Source organism: Lissotriton vulgaris, chromosome 2_1 (assembly GCF_964263255.1).
Source record: "Lissotriton vulgaris chromosome 2_1, aLisVul1.2, whole genome shotgun sequence".
Taxonomy (NCBI): domain Eukaryota; kingdom Metazoa; phylum Chordata; class Amphibia; order Caudata; family Salamandridae; genus Lissotriton; species Lissotriton vulgaris.
In genome coordinates, this window is record NC_141687.1 from 1,844,814,581 (window position 1) to 1,844,837,468 (window position 22,888).

Consider the following 22,888-nt stretch of genomic DNA (forward strand, 5'->3'; position numbering starts at 1 on the left):
ATTTCATTGGATGAAAAAGTGCTTCCTCTACAAGAATGGAGCCAAGGCAGAGATACTGGTGCTGGGTGGTGGGTGGTGCAGTGCCTGAGCTATCTGCCTTTCAATTGGATTCTAAGCCTAGGGCAACCTCCATCCGCCAACTTGTGAACTCCATTCAAATGTAAGCTATCATTCTTTCCCCATGGAAATTAAGTGGTCCACTGCATTAACCTGCAGCTCTCTGTTCTCGGGAAAATCCTCTTTCTATGCCAAGCTGACCAGCATGTGGGGTTGACGTGAGCCCTAGTAATGATATGAATATGCTACTGCAGTGTGAACTATAACACATCCCTAAAGAATCTCAACGACAGGTTGAAGAGTTTACAAAATAAAGTGGCCAGATTGTGCCTGAGCGTGCGAAAATTAAACCTGCGGTAAAAGCACTCCACTCGATTCAAGCACTGAGGAGGTTCAAGATCCAGGATTTCTCATTGTGTATAAAACCTAGTGAAGTACAGGACCAAGATATCTGCATAAAGTGACCCCCACTTCTTACCACCTAGAAACCTGTGCTCATGTCATGCACATTGGATTAACAAATGTGTTTTCAAGTACTTGAAGCAGAGACCCTGATTCCTAGATCAGGTGGGCCCTCCATGTAATATCCAAGGTGAAGGCCTGATGGAAGAACTGAACTACGAACTTAGCTTAACAGTTATCTTCTGAAAACAGAACTATTGAACATCGATTTCCGCTTATGTCTATGTGGGTTGTGAATGACTAACATCCTAAATCTGGTCTGACTGTAGCTACCTCTGCTTCCAAACAGAGCATTCTAAATTATTGAGAAATTGACATACAGCGCTCTATAAATCTGCTTACCTTTTTAAAAACATGCCTTATTTTGTAATCTGAGCTACCACAATAATTGGAGCAGAAAGCGCATGTTCTCGCTTCTGCATGTGGCCCACTTCCACAGTTACTGCTACTGTCTCCAGTGTAAGGCTGAGAGGAATTAAAAGCATACACCAACACTGTGTCCCAAAAGCTTCAACGGATATGCATTCAACACAAGAAAATGTGGGCCGAGATAGAAACTCCTCATCTATGCTTAAAAGGACAGATATTGAAGAAATGTTGGGGAGAGGGCTAGGAATAAACATTGGAGAGGTCAGAAAGAGCTACTGATCATGGCGGGGCTAGGTAATGAGTTGATGTCAAAGATGGTCATCCCTACATTGGCACATGCCCAATCCTCAAATGAAAAGACTAGTTGACCACAAAGAACAATTGATCATGATGGAAAAAAAGACTATATGAGAATCTGCAAGTTTGCTGAAGCAACATAATGTTTCTGTTTCTGAGAGAGAAAGTGGAGAAGTTAACCAAGGGAACATGCGTAAGCACTATTTCAAAAGTACATGGAACTGAATAAAAAGGGATGCTTCCTGAAGACAAACCACTAGATGGCGTTTTTAAGTTCCATTCATGTATATCTATACTACTATTATAAAGAGAGAACTGTGTCCTTTGAGCCAGGTAAACTCGAAAAGTATACATACCACCAATCCAAACCCCCAATACATCTTTGAAAACGTCAGGGCAAGCAGAAGGACATAGGCTATATAAAAACAAAATATATATGTTAGAAGGGAAACGTAATTTTTAATGTAAAGTAGTCCCTTGAAAGTAGCGCCAGCTAACGACGTGCGTGCTGATGCGTGCTGACATCACGGGGAGGGCGGAAGCCAGAAGCAACACCCTGCGAGGAGCGGACAGGAGAAAGGAAGTGACACCCTCCATGGTCCGGAGCGCGTAGACGAGCGTCGACATGCCAAGGGGAGCGCAGTGTAAGAGCGGACAGGAGAGTCGGCAGAAGCGGCCAAGACCAAGAAAACGAGCACGGAGAAACAGCGGAAGCGACACCCTTCATGGTCCGGAGCGAGTAGAGGAGCGTCGACATGCCCAGGGGAGCGCAGAGTAAGAGCGGACAGGAGAGTCGGCAGAAGCGGCCAGGACCAAGAAAATGAGCGCGGAGAACCAGCGGACACGAGCGTGGGCAGAAGCGGCCAGGACCAAAAAAAAAGGGAGCAAGGAAACACTGTAAGTACGCTCTGCTGCTCCCGGCCGCTCTGCTGCGCCTCTCCTGCTGCGATGCTGCCCCCAGCCCCCTTCTGCCTGGGCGGGCTGCTAGTTCCAGATAAAGCAAAGGATCCGTTGGAAGATTTAAAAGTGTTGGCTGGTTTTTGTTTGATACCTCTTCAATTCTTGCAGAATAATGGGCCATCTTATCCTGGCTGAGTTCCTTATGGTATTGATCACGGGGTCTTTGCATAGAATTTTATCAGAATCATCCTCTGTTTTTCTTCACTGTCATTCAAGTTCTTTGCATCTTGCTAATTTTTGCTCCACCCCGCGTGCCAGCTTAATTTTCTGTGGATTTAATTTTTGCTGATGATCTGGGTCTACCATGAACAGTTATTTGTCAGTGTTGGCAATTAAGATATTCAGAAGCCTTTTCGGGTCTGCTTCTGATACAGGTATTTGGAGGGTTCTCCGAATGGGGTCAGTTATATATTCCTTGGGTATGTTCCTGGGACCAGTCTCACTAGACTTTATTGTGTTGGGAATCTACTGTCACTAAGGAGGCACTGCTGCTTGACTTCTATAAGAGATTAGTGCTAAGGATTGTGAAGAAGAAGTGCGATGGACTTGAATGCAGCTTCAGTGACAAGAAATAAAAATCCCAATAGTTACACGGGCCTCTTTGAATATCGGGATATTTATTTTACCTGAGAAATGGGTTACACAGTTCCAGTATCTCAAAAAATATTGTTTTTTCAATGCATGTGAGAAACAGACCTTGCCTGCAGACTGCAAGCACTTAGGAAGGAAAGTTCCCCTTAACACTGTTGTGATTCTGCTCATGTTAGGAGAAAACCTAGAAATTCTTATTCAGAAAAACACCCATTCAACTTTAGGGGATCTAAATGCTGATGGGCCGGCCTTTTATCTCGTGTTCTATAACTGTACAGATCAGACGCATTATTAGTATCAGCACAGAGGTGTACAGATGCTAGCAAGGTATTTCGACTCCATTGTTAATCCAGGATCCAGTATATTGGAGTGGTGGAAGAAGCCCTACTAAAATAAATAATATGACCTTACTTATCACTGCCCTCACTAACTTTCAAGAGATAGATACCTAGACAGAGAGACAAAGAGTCTTGCAAATATTAAACAAGAATTTCAGAAGGCATACTATCAGAACATCAAGTGCTAAATATTGTGCCACAAAAAAATATTTTTTTAGCTTGCTAATAACTTTGGCACCATTTAATAAAACTTCACAAAACTCTCCCCAAAAAATGTAAGCCCACTCAACTCTTTCCTGGAAAGTTAGTGATCCGTCAAGTGGGAGATGAGAAGACTGGGGTCCCATAACATGCTTTCCCCATGCAATTTCCCATTGGAAAATTGAACAGCGCTACAGCCAATATGGCTGAACGGAATGACACCAAATTTGGCAGGGAACTCCATAGTTAACCAGAAAGTGTGTTTTTGTGATTCGGAGTAAATCAGTCAGTTCAGTAGTTTTTGAGAAATTAAGGTTAAAAATGTATGGGTTAAAAGAATTGATCTGATTGGCTGCCTCACATCAACAAAGATGTTTGGCATCCATATATTACCCATTGGCACTCTCCACTGGTTAGTTCTAGTTAGATCAGCTGTTCCATAGGAAAACCCTTTTTTATGTTGCTAATAACTTTAGCCCTGTTTAACTAATCTCCATAAAACTTCTAAAAAGGTGCCTCTTTTTGACTAGTTTGTGCATTGTGAACCTTCAAGCAGGGACCGAGAAAAAATGGGGTCCCAAACGCAAAATCCCCATGCATTTTCTATAGACTTCTTTAAGAAGTGCTACAGCAAAAACCGCTGAACAGAATTACACCAAACTTAGCAGGAAGTTAGATCTTAGTCCGCAGAGTGTGCTTTATGTCATTTGGTGTAAATATATTCAGTAGTGTTTTAGAGATTAAGGGTAAAACATATTTATATATCTGGATGGCTGGGTCTGCGAGCGGCTCGAGAGACTCCGGCTGGAGTGCCAATTCAAAAATAGAGCATTCTGTTTGGCCCAGGGAGGATATAGTCCTTTGTCCTGAAGTTTGAAAAAAAGATATAAGGGGGCAGGGTAGTGATACCCTGCCCTCATGAGGAGGACACTGAGGTACCCCCTCCTGGGGCCAAAATAGAAAAAAAAGGACTGCAATTATTGCACAGATGCTGCAGGATTTCTAAAGGATTGTGTGGAATAAAAAATGCCGGCACAGGGGACACATGGTTTAATTAAGGGGAGGCATGTATCCCTCCTCCTGAGCCATTATAGGCCCCAAGGAGCCCACCCCCATGGGCCAAATTTCATAATGGCAGGGGACGCGCAACACCCTTCTCCAAACCACTATAGACCTCTAGGAGCTCAGCCCCAGGGCCAAAACTTACTTAAAAGGGGAGGGTAGCCATGCCCCCCCCCCCCCTCAGAGCCAATAAAAGGCCCTGGGGACCCCATACCACATGGCCGCTAATTTTAACAAAAAGGCAGGGAGGCCATGCAGACCCCTTACCCGAGCCATTAATGGCCCTGGGGACCCCATCCCCCAGGGCCAGCTAACTTGTTGTGTACTGGGGAGCCCACTCCCCGGGACACAGCAGTTTCCCTGCCAACACCAGCTTGGGCAGGGAAAGTTGTGTCTGCTGTCACCTGGCGGGAGCATTTTTAAAACGCCTGCCAAACGGGAGCAAACACAAAGTCTGCTCCAAGCATCACTAGTTTTAAAAATGCTCCCATCAGATGGGAGCAGACTTTTAATCTGTTTCCCTGCCCGCACTGATGCAGGCAGAAAAACATTACAACAGAATTGTTCCCACCTGGATGGAGCATCATAAATAGCTGCTCCCTCCGAGTGAAAGCAATACCAGCTCCCTAAGCATGCACGGAGCTAGTTGGGATTGTAGGGGCCCTGTGCCTCCCACCACGGCACGCACCCAAGATTGTGTATGGTGGGTGCCCTGGGTGGGCAATATAACATAGGCCCTGGGAAATGGGGGAGAATGGGTTCCCTGGGGCCAGAATAGGTTCAGAGAGGGGGAAGCACAGCCCCCCTTCCCTGAAAAGATACACAGCCCTGGGGTCCCCAAGCATTTTAAAGGCTCTCCCCTTTAATAAAAAAGCACCAAATGACCGAACGCTCTGCCCGTTTGGCACCGGCCTTTCCACTTTAGTTGTATGCAACTGTGTTCCTGCCATTTTCCAAGCTGATGGACAGTGTGTTTTCTCCACAATTACGTTGAAAAACGATTTGAAATCCTTCATGGAGATAAATGCATTGTTGATGTATTGGAGAGCAATCTCTTCGGTAGTGACTGTCCAAGACGAGTGAGTTCTTTCTTGTCATCTCATGGTTTGAGGGCAAAGTCCATGGTTTTCCCTTTTAATTGCTGCTGAGTATGCACAAGCACCAAATGATCTGCAAAATCTGCCTGTTTGGCCCCGCCCCTTCCTCGTTAGTAGTATGCAATGTTGTCCCCGCTTTTTTCCAACCTGATGGACAGGTTGACACTGCTCACCCTGGAGAAACAATATTTCTCCAGAAGATACTAAGGAACACGTTTGCCTTCTATCCTTGGGTACGCATACCATTCTCCAAGTTATAAAATTGTCATCATACTAGTCCGATCACAAGCTCTCTTTCTAACACTACGCCTTTTATAGCCCTAAGGTTCTTGCAGTCCTGATGAGACCCTCATATTCAAAACAGGGTTGAAACGTCGTCGACACCAAGGAAAGGAACGTCTTTAGGCAAAGTCACCAAAAATCATTTTGGTCACTCCTTCTCTATTGTTTGAATAAACATTTAGATGTCCTTCAATAGATCTTTTGAATTCACTGTATTTTTATAAGTCACTTCACGGTCCCTTTCTCTAGAAGTTTGGTTATGTTTAGTGTTCTTTATCACTTTTTTCTCAAAACACCTACTATTGAAATAATACGTGCCGTTGTGTAGAACAAAAGAATACACAACTCAGTTCATCTGAACTGAGTGCTATGACAGCTTGTATGCAAAGAATTCTCATTTCTATATTTTGATTATGACAGATTTTTACTGTTCTATATTCTGAATCTTTTTGTTTTGTTTTAATTTCACAGAAAATTATATAAGAATAGAAGAATGTCTTTATAAAGGAGTTCCATGTTAACACTTATTGAAAGCTAACGCTGGGTATGCACAAACACCAAATAACCCACAAAATCTGCCCATTTGCTCAGCCTCTTCCACATTAGTAGTATGCAAAGGTGTTCCCGCCGTTTTCCAGCCTGATGGACAGGCTGACACTGCTCACCCTGGAGAAACAATATGTCTCCAGAAGATACTAAGTAACACATGTTTGCCTTCTATCTTGGGTAAGCGTACCATTCTCCAAGTCATAAAATTGTCACCATACTAGTCTGATCACAAGTTCTTATTCTAACACTCCCCATGTTATAGCTCCAAAGTCCTTACAGTCCTGATGAGCCATCACAGATACAACTCCCGTAGGTGTAGCAAGCATGTATAATGAGCAATATTGACCCTATACCATACACTTCACGGGTAGCCTAGTTCACATTAACATTCAACCACAGATATATTGGAAACCCTAATTGCACACAGTGTTCAATGTGCATACAACTATTCAGAGAAAGCCACATTACTCAAGATACTCAACATCTGTTCCAAATGTAATGTCCTACTATGAACAGCTTTTATCTGTATCAAACACCTCACAGTCAGTGAACCTATATTGAGAAATACAATTAATATGAGTAGAAAAGTGGGTACTGTAAACCGTGTTTACTCTATGGAGAGAGTTTACTCTATACCACACTGTTTGCAAACAATAAAACTCTCATGACAAATATACCACAGAGTATCAGAAAGTGTCTACTAGGAACAGTGTACACTTAATGTGATACTTGCCAAAAAGAAACTGTTCGCTTAGAAAAAGAGTCTGAAGGTGCTAAAGATTAACCTAGCTGCAGAATTCGTAATGTGTTGAAAACTTTACAGACAGCCCATCTTCTGAAGCAAAAGAAGCACATGTACATAGGTTCGTATTAGCTGCACATAGTCTTCTATGTTATTTGAAATTGTTATGCTGTGACAATTCTGTATAAAGACTCAAGGCTGGTTATAATACTTAGTATGTAGCACGTAAACCTCTGTGGAACTTGCTGAACTCAAGTCAACTGTCTCCTGCACACAGTTACACTTCAGCGAAAAGATTTAGAACGTCTTCATTACCGCTACACACCTATGAAGCATCCATATACCAGCTCAGAGCATGTGGTAAATGGATGCAGAAGCTTTGTTTTGACCTCTGCGCTAGGGATCACAACAGGAGTAAATGGGAAAGCTGGGGGTGATTCCTAACCCCCACCTCCATGCTCCAGGAGGAGACAGTAAGATTGTTTGGACCCCTAAAAAATCATTATTTCAAAACAAGTTATCCCCACTGTGCCATCACTGGAAGCTGGGGAACCGGGGGCCCCAGCCTAAGCTTTTTGAATGATTCAAACAGCAAAATAATACGTAAAATATACAGAAACGAACATACATCAAACAAATACACCAATTATTAAATATTTTCTATAATTGACAAACAAATGTAAAAAAACAAATCAAAAAATCTTTTGGAGCTTTTCTAAACTCAATTGCGGCCACTCAACGTCCATACTATATTCTATTATAAAAATCAATCTGAGGATACTAACTTAAATTTTAGTCTCCAAGTTCAGTTTCCTTCACATTCACGGACTGTTTTAAAATGTTCAAATGTACGTTTTACTTCTTTGTTTATATACCCTTTATTTATATGTTAATAATGTTTAATTTTCTAAGGTGTCGAGGATCCCTGTGAGTAGGTTTTGCGGGTCCCCGGACAACAGGTTAACAATCTATTAGGGGCTAGATGTTTTGTCTCCGGGGCTTGTAATTCCATCCCTGAACACACAAGAAAGCCTGTAATTTCCTGGAGCTGTTTCCCCATGAATACTGCTTTGGATCGCTTGTCATAAAGGCCCAGGAAAAGAGGGAAAATTGGCTTGCCCTAGATTCCAAATTATCAGTATTATTATGCCACACAGCACTGAGTAAAGCTGGACTGGACACATGTCCTCAGATTCGTAAACTGAATTATGGACTGAACACTGAAATTTGTGAGAATAATTAGTGAAGAAACAAACTAAAAACTACAAATCCTTCTACCCCTTTTTTGGGGGGTGAGGGGGGTAGGTTTATATAGCACAAACTAGAACCAAAGGTATCAGAGCGCTTTACATGAGCACCAGTTCCGTTACAGACAGACACATTAACTTTTGTTAGGCACAGGGAGAATAAGTGATTTGCCCAGAATCACGGAATGTTGAGTGTCCCTGCAGAGACTTGAACCCGGTTACCCAGCTTCGAGGTAGACCACCTTAGAGGTCACATCCTCTCCCCTGTCTTTAAACCCAATTAATCTTTAAAAGCTAGGGAGATAGGAGTTTATACATATTGTCAAGTATGATCAGAAGAGACATACCCGGGTCCTTCCAGTAAAAAAAGTGGGCTAACTAACAATACTAGGCTGACCAGCGTCTGGCACTTCAGTTATAACTTGCTTTTATGGGGCTCTTCTGTAATTTACAGAGGCTGTAATAAACAGGTGTTGCAATTACCCAATTTAGTGGTGCTCATCTTACTGACCTCGGAATATAGCAGACTGAATGGGCCTTCCTTTACATTGTGACTTACTGCTCACGACATAGCTCAGCGATGTAAACCTCAACTCACTAACCATCTAGCTGTTGTGATCGATATGGAAGAGACAATGAGAATAATTGAGTATTTTTTAAAAGGTCCTGAAATATTAGAAACACAAAAAAGCCTCACATTCAATGTGTATGGGGTCATTTATTAATCCAATCTCTTGGAATAGGCCCAGGATATGTTTAACTATGGAGAAAATGTAAGGCATGATTATAACAGAGGATATATGAACCATGCTATGAATATGGTTATGTTCATACAGCACAACTCCAGAAACGCTGAGCAAAATATGTCCTAATTCATGTTGTATATCGTGTGAGGAAAGAGGCACATTCATGTAAGTATAGTTTAATTGTAACAAAATCAATATGTTTGTAGCATGTGATGCTGTAGATCACGTGCTCTGCACACTCTTGCCATCTGTTGGGTTGCTTTTCATTGAAGAAGTCTTCGATCTTGAGATATTGTGTGACTCCTCACTAAAGCTCACAATGCACCAGCACAAAGAATCCACCTCAGATTGTTTTTTTCTGCTATTGGGTTTGAATGTTCATCTCTAGCTCCAGGAGCGTCCAGCTAATCCAATCAACCCACCAGATTGTCAACAGATGGCATCCAGGGAGTCATATTCATTTTTGTCAAGCCAAATTCAACTTGGGTTAGTGGGGTTTAACTAAGGACCAGATTGTATTAGGATGACTTGAAGGTGGGTAGTGTCATTGAGAACACACGCCTTCCAGGTCTAACCTAAATGCAATTTTAGATAAGGTCTCTACTAGCCCTTTTCCTGCTCCACAACATGCAGCTTAACCTTAAGATGTTCCACCGCACTGTGAATAACGGCCTGGTATACTTTTGTGTAATCTAAAATACCTGCTTCCGTTCCACAGGGAATTCCAAAACTAGATAAAAAATACAAGGATCCTGACAACTAACCCGCATGCCTCATTGACCATCCGAGGCTGGATTCTGTCATCATGCAGGCAGCACAAAGACGAGCCAAGAATCCAGCTTCACTGTGTACAGCTCCACCGGACAAGGATGGGTGCTGCCTCAACAATATTGGTAAGAGATTCCCCACGTTGGCAGCCACCTCCATTAGAGCCTCTAATGCCATGGCCATTCTAGGGAGATATGATGGCAGATGTGGTCAGACATCTCTACCCTGTTGGAGTATCTTCCGGATGATAAAAAGAAAGAGGCTAAGGACATTTTGTTGGAAGGAGAAAGAGTGTCTTCGGAGCTCATTGAGATCGCCATTGATGTTTCATCTACCGCATTTTGCCAGATGGCAGGAGCGGCTGTTCTTTGTTGCTAGGAATGGCTAAGGGCAGCCACCTTTCATCTAGAAGTTCAAACCAAAGTTCTAGACATGCCACGTCTTCAACAAGGCCGACGCTGTCATCGCACCCCACCTGCGGGACATCATCAACACCTCCTTCGATACCGCTACCTTCCCGGAGAGCTGGAAGCACGCCGAACTCAGCGCTCTACTCAAGAAACCATCGGCTGACCACACCGACCTCAAGAACTACCGCCCCATCTCGCTGCTCCCGTTTCCTGCAAAAGTCATCGAGAAGACCGTCAACAAGCAGCTGGCCGCCTTCCTCGAGACGAACGGATCCCTCGACCCCTCGCAGTCTGGCTTCCGGGCCAACCACAGCACCGAGACCGCCCTGATCGCAGTCACCGATGACATCCGAGCGCTGCTCGACAACGGAGAAACAGCGGCCCTCATCCTCCTAGACATCTCCGCGGCCTTCGACACTGTCTGCCATCGTACCCTAGTACAACGCCTCAGCAACGTCGGAGTCCAGGAGAAGGCACTGGAGTGGATCATCTCCTTCCTCGCCGGGAGGACACAGAGAGTCCGCCTCCCCCCGTTCAGATCTGAAGCCACCGAAGTCATCTGCGGCGTCCCTCAAGGCTCCTCGCTCAGCCCAACCCTCTTCAACATCTACATGAGCCCACTCGCAGACATCACACGCCAGCACAACCTCAACATCATCTCCTACGCCGACGACACCCAGCTGATCCTCTCCCTTACCAACGACCCCGCCACCGCCAGAGCCAACCTTCACGAAGGGACGAAAGGTAGCCGAATGGATGAAGAACAGCCGCCTGAAACTGAACTCGGACAAGACGGAAGTCCTCATCCTGGGATCCTCACCCTCCGCCTGGGACGACTCCTGGTCGCCCCCCGCCCTAGGCAGCGCACCCAAACCAACAGACCACCCACGAAACCTGGGCTTCATCCTGGACTCCTCCCTCTCAATGACCAGACAAGTCAACGCCGTCTCCTCGTCGTGCTTCAACATCCTGCGCATGCTACGCAAGATCTTCCGGTGGATCCCCACCGAGACCAGGAAGACGGTCACCCAGGCCCTCGTCACCAGCCGTCTGGACTACGGCAACACCCTCTACGCCGGAACCACCGCCAAACTCCAGAAGAGACTCCAGCGGATCCAGAACGCCTCAGCACGACTCATCCTGGACATCCCCCGTCGCAGCCACATCTCCGGACACCTGAGAGATCTGCACTGGCTCCCGGTCAACAAAAGAATCACCTTCCGTCTCCTCACCCACGCACACAAAGCCCTACACAGCCAAGGCCCAGGATACCTCAACAGCCGCCTCAACTTCTACGCTCCCAAACGCCAGCTTCGATTCGACCAGCCACGTCCTCGCCGCCGTCCCCCGCATCCGTAGAACCACCACAGGGGGACGGTCCTTCTCCTACCTCGCCGCCAAGACTTGGAACTCCCTCCCCACCCACCTTCGCCTGACCCAGGACCACCTCGCCTTCAGGAAGCAACTCAAGACCTGGCTGTTCGAGCAGTAACAAACCCCCCCCCCAGCGCCTTGAGACCCTCTGGGTAAGTAGTGCGCTATATAAATTCGATGATTGATTGATTGATTGATTGATTGATTGATGGAGAGTTTTTGTTTGGTAAGGACATAGACAAGGCTCTACAATCCATAAAAACGGACATGGCCAAGTCATTAGACAGTCTCCAGCAGCGCCATTTTCAGTCCTTTCGGGGTAGAGTACAGGGCAATTCTTATCCTGGCCGCAATTCCAACAGCAGTACCAACCATATCCGCAGAATACCTATCAGTATTACTCGAGACCAGCAAGACACAAGAGGCAGTACTCTGCCGGAAAATCCCAAGACTCCAATAGGAGGCAATGAAGTTCATCAGGCCCCTGCCACCTTAGTCCCACGTAACAATACCATTTTCTCCAAATTCTTTCAGAAATGGAGCTCCATTTCTTCAGACAAATGGGTTCTAGACATCTTCCTACATGGTCATACCCTGGAATTCGCTCAGCATCCTGCAAATGTTCCACAGCGGAAAGTACTGCTTCATCACCTTCCGGATCTTGAAAGAGAGATACAATTGCTTCTTCTCAAGCAGGCCATAGAGGAAGTACCCCTCAGCCAACAAAATTGAGGGGTTTATTCTCACTTCTTCCTCATCAAAAAGAAAACAGGAAAACGAAGACAGGTCATGGACCTCAGAATGCTGAACAAGTTAATCAAAAAGAAATCTTTCAGGATGCTCTCTCTTCAGGAGTTTCTTTTCATGGAAAAGGAGATTATCTGGCTTCTCTTGATCTCATCGATGCCTATTTTCATATTCCGATCCATCCCCAGCATCGAGAATTTCTCAGGTTCGAAGTGGCAGGGCGCCATTACCAATTCAAAGTGCTTCTATTCAGTTTAAAATGTGCTCCAAGTGTGTTCACCAAATGCATGGCCCCGATAGCGTTCTTTTTAAGATGTTCAGGTCACCAGGTGTTTTCTTACCTGGACGATTGGCTCATAAAAGCTCCAACTTTTCAAGCAGCACAAATTTTAACAAGAGCTTGTCGGGATCTCTTCCAGGCTCTAGGTCTTCGCATCAATCAGGAAAAATCATCCATTATTCCAGCCAAGTCTCTGATTTTTCTGGTTGCATGTCTCAACACAGATCTTGGCAAGGCTTTTCCCACTCAAGAGAGAATATTGCGTATTCAGAATACAACAAGCTTCTTTCAACAAAAAAGTTTGTTTCTGTGAGACAGTATAAGTCCATGCTCTGGATGATGTTCTCCTGCAACCCTCTAATCCCTAATTGCTGTCTCCGCGGCGACTGCTGCAGGAGCAGCTCGATGTGCAGTGGATTCAGTCTCAAGGTTAATTCAACGATAAGATTCAGATTTCAGCAGCAATGAGAGCCGCAATGGCCTGGTGGAGTGTCAAGGAAAACCTTTTGCAAGGTCTCTCTTTTATTCACACTGTGCCGCAGCTGGTGATGGCCTTGGATGCATCGACAGACGGATGAAGGGCACACCTTCAAGAATTACAGGTTCATGGTAAGTGGTCCAAACAGGACTTGGAGTGCCACATAAACATTCTGGAACTCAAGGCAGTATCCCTGGGTCTGAAAGCCTTCCTGCCTCGGATCAAGGGTTCGTCAGTACTCGTAAATACAACAACAAGGTTTTACCTCCGAAAGCAAGGCAGCACGAGATCTTGAGTGCTGTGCCTTCTTGGTCAACACATCTCCTTGTCAATGGAGCATGTGCCGGGTGTCCACAGCGAGAATGCCGACTTGCTCACCAGGGTCTCCAAACAATGTCACGAATAGGAGCTCAACGATCAACACTTGCAGGTGGTCTTCCAATCCTGAGGTTACCCAACTTTAGATCTGTTCGCTACATTCCTCAACAAAAAGTGTTCTCTTTTTGCAAGAATGAATCCTCATCTAAAATTTTGGGGAGATGCCTTACAGTTTCCTTGGACGGGGATGTTCGCCTACGCCTTTTCCCCAAAGCCACTCATTCTTCTAATACTTCAGAAACTGAAGCAAGAGCCATGCCAGCTCAATCTCAATGCTCCCGATGGGCAAGACAATTCCGGTACACCGAGCTGCATTGATTCTCTTTCTTCCAAGGAAAGATCTTCTCTGCATGAACCAGGGCCAAGTGGTTCATCCACAAATTCCCTCTCTTCATTTGTCGACTTGGCTCCTCAACACGCTGAATTTGGGGACTCTGCAAGGAGTGTTCTACGATACTACAGAAGTCTCGAGCTCCGTCCATGCTGAAATGTTACATAGCTAAATGGAAGAGATTCTGCGCTTGGTATATCTCTTAAGCATTGCATTCTTTTTCATTGTCTCCGGAGCAGGTGCTGCCTTGTCTCCTGCACCTAGCCAAGTCAGGACTTTCTCATTCTTCCATAAAAATTCATCTTGCTTTAATTTCTAGATAAAGAAGACGTTCAGATCAAGCTTCCGTGTGGTCTAATCGACTCATGAAAGAATTTCTAAGGCACTCTTTATAGCTTTTCCGCCTGTTAAACTTCCTCTAGTACTGTGGCAATTAAATACAGTCCTGTCACAGCTAATGCTTCCTCCATTCGAACCAGTACAAAAAAAGCAAATTGAAGTTCCTTTCTAGGGAGTGGGCTTTTCTTTTGGTCATTACTTCAGCCAGATGTATCAGTGAAATCCAAGCTTTCACCATAAAAGAACCAGATCTTGAGTTTTTTCGGATAGGGTTATCCTACACACTAACCCTTCTTTATACCTAGGATGTCTTCATCTTACCACCTCAGTGAGCCATTTGTCTTACCAACGTTCTTTCCTAATCCATCCTCAGCTGCGGAGAGGGCATTGCATTCACAGGATATTAAACGTTCTTTGAAACTTTATCTACAAAGAATGAAGATCTTCCGTAAATCCTCTCAGTTATTGATATCTTTCTCAGCACCTAGGAAATGACAAGCCTTAACACAGCCCAGCATTGCTTGCTGGGTCACCTCAACAATTGTCTTGTGTCATGAAAAAGCTGGCCACCCGCTTCCTACAAAAACGCAAGCTCTCAACTAGGAAAGTGGGGACTTCCTCTGCCCTGTTTTGAAGAGCATCCATTCCTGACCTATGCAAGACGGCAATGTGGATGAATGCTCATACATTCATGAAGCATTACTGCCTCGATGGTTGGAAGAAGGCAGATATTGCTGTTGAACAAGCTGCATTTCAACGCCTCTTTGCTTAAGGTAGGAGGCTTTGAGCCTTCTTTTTTTTCCTACTGGTTGGTTATTTTATACTTTCATGTGGGGTTGTAAAGCTGTATGCATTTAACTGACTGTTGACATATTTTCTTCTTGCTTTTCTTCTTGCTTTTTCTGATATTCCAATTTTACGTCATTGTGGGATAGTTAGCCTACCCGGCACCTTTCTTTTTCTCTTATTATGGTTATACTGCTTAGTTGTTGGATTCAAGCATATGAATCTATAAAAGATACAATACTGGAGAAAAAACAAGTTACTTACCTGTATACTGTGGTTCTTCAGTATTGATATATTTTATAGATACACATGCAACCCTCCCTCTGCCCCGATTAGGCTCACCAGTTACCTCAAAGTTTTTAGACCTATACACTTGTGTATATTTGAGCATGGTGACTCTGTAGGGGAAGTGAACTCTGAGGTCTCCACTGTGATTGGCTGAACTTTGGATGTTATAAAATAAGGTTGAAAGGTTACTTAAGTTAGTTTTTCTGTACTATTGAGGTCCATGGTAATGTTTTAGTACTGCTATTTCTCCCACCATGATGACGAGCGTGTGAATCTATAAAAGATACCAGTACAGGAGAGCCACCGTGTACAGTTAAGTAACTTGTTTTTTTATCATGATGTAACCTGAATATTTGATTAAAGCACTCACACAGGCATACATGCTTTCTCACCACTTTCACCCCTGGGTGTTTCCCTGGTGTAAAATGTAATTTGCTAGCATCCAGTAAACATGTTTTGCAGGTGAAGGACCATACAGATCAAAGGCTCCCAGTTAATCCCTGCAGGTCATGGCTCACAGCGGTGACCACGACCTCCACCCATGGCTGCCTTGGGTGCTCCAGTCCTGGAGCCCTGAAGCAACAATTACAATTAGAGTCCAGCTGGCAGATTCCTCTGGCCGACCTTGTTAGGATCTAAACTGTAGAACCTTGCAGACTATTGGCGACAGACTGCACCATATTCGTGAACACTTGCAGCTGCATGCTCTTCCATTAGCTGCCCATATTATTTTGAAAAAGCATGAAACCAGAGGATCAGAGACTGAATGAAAGAGATGCCATTATTGAAACACTCCCCAGTGGTGTCAGCAATGGTGCCATAGTCGCTAAGGCAAGGGGGAAACCTACTTCCTTCAACCCTTCTGTCCTCTGGTTTGGTAGTTAAGAACAGCCACTGTTTGAGGTGCAGTAGGCCCCTCATACCTTGAGCACCTGGGCACTGCGCTATTGATTATGACATACTTGCCACTCCCCATCTCAAAGCCCAGTACATTCTTGACTTTGTGCTAAAATGCTTTGATTGTGAGCAGAACAACCACAATCAAATAAATAGTTTCAAATCCAAAATCAAGGAGGAAGGACTGTGTAGCCTTCATGTTAAAAAGCTCTGGTTATCCCAGAAACATAGGTGTAGAAATGATGTTATAGGTAAAGACCACAACCACGGAGCTGCAAGACACTGTGTCCTGTAATCCCTCAGTCAGTTGTTATGGGGTGCTACATGACCATCTCTTCCTTGATAAGTACCTTGAGGTTAGGGGATGTGATAGTCAAACTTGCTGTTTGTCCATAAACAGAGCTACTAGCCAGAGAGATAATAAAAGAAGTAGAGTTAGGTTTCAGCCTAAAAGTTCTCCAAATCCCCAAAATTATATTTTTTATTAAAGTGATTGCTGTTGTTCAAGCAAGCCGAGAATGAACCCTAGCTGGCCTACCATGGGTGATTCTGATTCTGATGCTGTGTGGTGTTCGAAGTCCAGGTCTGCCAGTGAACAGTTAAGTCTCTCCACAAAGAGTGTGCTGCAGCATTAGTAGCCACATTCAGAGACAGCTGTTCTAAAGCTAACAGCTGTAAGTTAGTTAACCCTGCAGTGCTCAGACTAGAAAAATGGTATGTGTTGCAAGTTTTGCTAAGTTCCTTCCCTGTATGGATGAACAACGCCTGTAATAGAAACTTCCACAAGACAGTTTCTTTTGGCCAGGTAGGCTTCTATATGAAGAGCTCTTACAGGATACCATTAAGCTCACATCATGAAATTAATAGCAACGCTGAATATTTTCAGAGCTGAGCTTTTCTCTGTCACTTGGGATGTTCTGTTTTTGGTGTGCTTAGATGAAACCAAAACATGAAAGATAGGTTGGACAAAGCCAAAATTACTGAAGAGAAAAAAAGACCGGCAACCAATGTCAAATTAAGGGAAAGGCAGTTCAGCTGGTGTAGACCTCACTGAGAGAAGTTCCTGTAGGTGTAGCACAAATCTAGAAGAAACTAGAAAGAAGGGGGGATGTAGTGAAAAAGGACCCGCACACTAGCACTTGATGTTATGTTATGTTATGTTAATAAAAAACGTATTGAGCGCACTATCACCGGTTGGTTTCTTGGCGCTTAAATAGACAGTGACATAACCAGGGATATGGAATGGAGGTTTATTGATATGCTTGCCTGTATAGCCAGGTCTTTAAGGCTTTCCGAAATGAGAGGAGGTCCTGACAGGTCCGAATCTCAAGAGGGAAGGTGTTCCACAGACGAGGAGCCAGTGTGGCAAAACTGCGGCCGCCAGAGCGCTTGCGTTTAAAAGAGGGTAGCATTTTTGTCCCAACGCTATCCAAAAACTATAATACCAACCAAACAGAGATTTCAGAGAGGCACGTAAATTATTGAAATTACTGACAAAACTGATAGTTTTCACCTAAGCCTAATAATACTTGAATTATTTACTTGATGCATCTATTTTGAATAAAAATGTGCTCTTCATCAAAGTTTTATGACAACTGTTTCCAGCATGTGTTTCACAACAACTTCCCTTTGCTTTCTCAGGGCACTTAAAATATTTAAATGTCAATAATGAAACAACAACAACATGTCCAAGTATTACAATGTTACACATGATATGTACATCAATATATGAAACACGTTATGATGATAACTTATGGTCTAAGTATCACAACATATAAGCATTGTCACTTAAATTATCCAGCTTTCAATCAGTTAAATAATAACATATTGCTCTATTTCCAATGGATATAGAAAATATAGACAATATCGGTAAACCTGAGGTCTAAAGTCCTTTTTTTGTCAAACATGTTTAGTTTATTATGCAGTGTTACCAAGTCTAGATAGTCCAACATAGGTCCTTAGAAGTAAATCTTAACATAATAGACTCACGTAAAGTTACAATTCTGAGTCAGGTTAAACTAAAAAGCAAAAACTACCTGTAGTATATAGTAGTAGTTGCATGTTTTCAAATGAATATATCCAAATCAGACTTAGTATTGTGGTATTGAAGTACAATTAGTCCAAAATGTGTATCTGAAATAGAATATTGGGCAGAATTTAACCTAGGTGCATAGATTTTAGAAATAAAGTGTGAAAGTGATATAAATTATCCGTGATTAAGAAGAATAAGGATTACCTATGCGGTATGATAGCTCCTATGTGGCCAACAGTTGTATGCTTACAACTATATATATATTTTTTTTAAACCTGTAAATTGGTTGTCTTCAAATATTGGGCACCATTTGATATTAATACTCCATGATTCCCCGCACAACTTTATTTATCGCTAAGCTGCACTATATTGATAAAAAAATACATACTTGATATATTTTGTGTTATCAGTTGAAGAAACACTATTCAAATGCATTACCCAGCACTATCAATCATATTGGGTATCATATTGAGTTGACCCCGTTTAATCCGAAAAGTCAGATGAATAAAAATGTGTCATTGAGTGTAAATTTGTAGAGGTGTTAGAAAACTTATATCAGGGAACTCACACCAATTACCTAGTGTGGGATCTAAAACCCACGTTAGTCAGAGGAGAATTCTCAGTATTTAACAAAGTACCCTTGTACTATCTATCTGTACATCAGTTTGGGTCCAGCTATTTCAATTAGTTAAAAAACTCATCATTTACAAACAAATTATTGAGACAAAAAGGAAAATGGGATCTAATTATTTACACAAGGCAGTCTAAATTTTATACCAAGAACAATCAACAAAGCTATTGTATCTTCCCAGTATTTATGTGTCAGTTATATAATTGCAATAACCATCTCCTCACTTATTACTATACTCAGATATACGCCTTAAATTTCAAATATATTGCTTATAAAAAACAATTTGAAATTCATCTATTTAAAACTTTAGTAGGTGGTTAGAGCTTATCAATACCATAGGTCTCTTTTCCTCTTAATCTCTGATGTCTGTTTCCCCTTCTTTGTTGTTGTCTGATGTTATTAATGCTTTTTAAAGATATATTATTCAGATCTTTCTTTTGATGGCATTCATAAAAATGTACTTCCATAGGATCTTAGTTGACATTATTTTAGTGGCCCTCAGAAGTTGTTTCCATCTCTCTTTTTGGCATGAATTATAAAGAACACAGACAAGCAATCATGTAATCACAAAATAGACTACCACAATTGATGAACTCTCTATTGGAAATGTTCTTTTTGTTTTTGCATTCCCAAAATCCAATCGTTTCCCATTTGCGTACTCACAACAAATACATTTACCTCGTTTATGAAATCCTTTCAAACTCTAGTCAACCATATCATAGTAGATTGATATTGATAAAACAAGAACGTTGAAGAAAGATATAACAATGTGTATAATATATTTGCTCCCTTGTCAGGCTTAGATTTGTGCGATTGACTGTCTCCCGTAGTCTTACCTGTGATAGAGGCTCAAATTACCCGACCTGTATCCTCCCCTGCGACTACCTTTAGTGCTCAGCAGGTTATTCCCGGGAGTGTCTGTGCATGCCGAAGCCTTGATACTGTCAGATCAGGGGGAAGGTAATGTCATGAGTACACTTAGTTTGCTCTCATGGAATACTGCTGGTTTATTAATAAAGACCACTTCTTCTGATTGGTCCACTTTCATCGAGATTTACAATATTATCACCTTTCAGGAGACCTGGTCCCTGAGTACTGTCTTTCGGCCAGGTTTTCTGGCCATTGGTAAACCTGCTATCGCAAACCCGAAGGGGCGTCCATCTGGAGGACTGTTAGTTTGGGTAAGACAGCAGGTGGGCCTCCAGGTTGAAGAAACTTGGTATTGATAACGCAGATATCCAGGTCTTTAAAATAAGTCTTGAACATAGTCCTCGTTTTATACTTGTCAATGTCTATGCTAGAGGCATGGCAAGATGGAAAGCATCTCCAACCATCTCTAGCCTAGATTACTTTATTAAGTCATTGGTAGGGACAAGTAATTGGGTTATCGCGGGGGATTTTAATTGTACGTTTGAGCCTTTCGGTCTAGAAGATGCGAGCCATACTAGTGATGAGGATATGAGCTGGGGTGTCCCTACTTTAATGCTCCCCCAATCAATAAATGGACCAAGGCAGTATTACAACTTAAAAGCTTGACAATGGAGGGTGGGCTTCGGGCTGCCAATGGGCGAACAAAATTGGACGGTAAAGGTAATCCTACCTTCAATAACGGGAGAAGTAGTAGTAGAATTGACTATTTTCTAATTAACCTAGAACTGTGGTCTAGACTAAAGGATATGGAGGTTGAAAACAGACCAGCGAGTGACCATAACCCACTGACATTGATTCTAGAGGTTAAGGGATGCCCACTGGGGAAGGGTGGCACGGAGTTTGTCACGGCAGATGTTGTTATGTCTCTTGACAGCCGCAGACTAAAATGGGCACGGGTATCTGAGAATGAGGGCACTAGGACACAGATAAGGTCCATTCTCGAAGAGTCTCTTGTAGTCTTATCTCATCTCGACTTCGATGAGGCTAGTCTGACAACCCTTACCGAGGTACATGAGTCCCTGTTTATTAAGCTAAAAAGCTACTTCGTTAAGAATATAAAAAGATCAACTGTGCCCCCCCCACAAAAAGCTGCTAAATGGTATGATGGGGCGTGTAGGCACGCTTTTAGACAATTATCACAAGAAATAAGGGCTGGATCTATGATGGAGATAAGGGAACTTAGGGGAGTCTACAAGGCCACTCAACTGAGGGCAAAGAAGGCGTTTGATGAAAATAGATGGAGGGATCTCCTTGAGGCAACTAATGGGAAAAATTGGTGCCGGTTTTGGCATTTAATTAAATGGGGCAGTGGTAGTGTTGGTTCGGCCCCTACTAATAATGTTCCCCCAGAAGTGTGGGTCGCACACTATCAGGCCCAATTTTCAGTGCCCAGAATAAGTTCTGGCCATCAGCCTTACGTGGAGTCGGACCTAGCCCTATTCTTTTCCCTAGGGGACATTGAAAGAGCTCTTGATGGAGTGGCTGTAGGCAGAGCTCCGGGACCGAATTGTATTCCAGCGGATATATATCAATCAGATCGGGAGAACTGGCTAAAATATATCCAAATCCTTGTAAATGGCTTTGCTAAAGGCGCCCCCATTCCAGAATCCTGGTGTGGGGGAGAAATAATCCCATCTATAACAAGCATTTACAATGCAACGGTTTCGCCTTTGGAAAAGTTTGACCTATTGGCATTGTAAATGACAAAATTTGTATTTATGTGTTGGTTTTGAAAACAGATAAATAAATGGCATTGTCATTTACATTGCCAATAGCTCTAATTTTTCCAAAGGCGAAACCGTTGCATTGTAAATGCTTGTTTTCAGGGTATTTAAAAATATTTTTTAAAAACCTCTGCGTTTTTAAGAACATTAACTGGCAGTAAATTGCTCTTTTTTCGACTTTGCTCCAGGGTTCCAAAACTGATAGATTGCTTAAGATTATGATATAATTAAAATATGTCTTTGGTCATGTCTAAAAAAAACCCACACACTGAAAATTCTCGCAGCGCTTTGATACTAGATGATTTCACTGTTAGGTTACACGAAGAGGCCAGCAGCAAGCGCATTGCCCACTGCGCTATTGTTCCGTATGCTAACAATGTGTACCCGGGTGGAGCGATACGAGCGTTTTATTCAATTAGCATTTTTGTTCTGGTGAAACAGGTTAGATACAAGTCCAAGAGTACCATAGAGCTATGCAAAGCGCAGTATTACGAAAGCTTACTCTGTGACGTCATGCGCAATTCGATTTTAGATGGTTCATATTTACATAATCAATATGATCCATACAGGCGCCAAGGACGTAAACCACGCGTTAGAAGGACGCGTGATTTATACCTGTCACTTGAACCCCGAATCGGCATTACTGGATCATAAAACACGTTCTACTAGCGTATTTTTTTTATTTATTATATGTCATAAAATTACATATGAAATAAGTGTGGATTTCTCCAGAAAACATTAGTTAAAATTATTTTTTTAACTGATGTATGCGCATTTTACCACTCTTGCATATTTACATTTTCGTGTAGCGCTAAGTGTCGCGTGAAGCAGCTTCTGTGCTCTGTGTGGCTGGCGATGTCCTGTTTGTGAAGAGCAGCCACATGGTAACGCCAAGGTCCAAGACATGTTCTGTGATCCAGAGGTACGAACTAAGTCTAAGCATGCCCTCTTTTGTTGACATATGGCTACTGTCCATGTCCTGGGTTGTTGACATGAAGATGTGGTAGCAGCATACCAGCCAATTTTATAGACATGACCAGAACTTTTTTCAGTGTATGAAATAAGTGTGGTCTCCAAGTCACACAGGGGTAAAAGTTCTGCTTAAATGTTGCACCCAGCCCCTTGTGCTGCCATTCAGTATATGTGTTGAGTGTGTGTGTGTACATTGTGCATGCGTGGGACATACATGACAGTGAGACTGTGCAATATATTTTAGTAGGGATAAGTAGAATCTATTTCGGAGGACCTCTGGTTTAGAAAGCACACGTTTTTCATCTTTCAATCATTGATTTCAGGCTTGTTAGCCTAATTAGTGTAGTGAAAGCAAGGCAAGACTACAACTCCCAGAATGCATTAGGCTACACAACAAAGTCGAGGACAGGAAACAGTATCCATTATGACCCTGAGGAAAGAGCCCACTCTAGATGTGTTGTCTGGTCTGAGGCTCTTATTTTACAGGGGTATAACGCAGACCCCTGCAGACAGGTGGGACCCA

General features: G+C 43.1%; 1 protein-coding gene across 1 annotated transcript in view; it reads left to right on the forward strand.

The window, feature by feature from the left end:
* The window catches only part of IQCH (IQ motif containing H), a 1,013,078-nt gene that overhangs the window by 461,320 nt on the left and 528,870 nt on the right, over positions 1-22,888 (forward strand). The window lies entirely within an intron of this gene.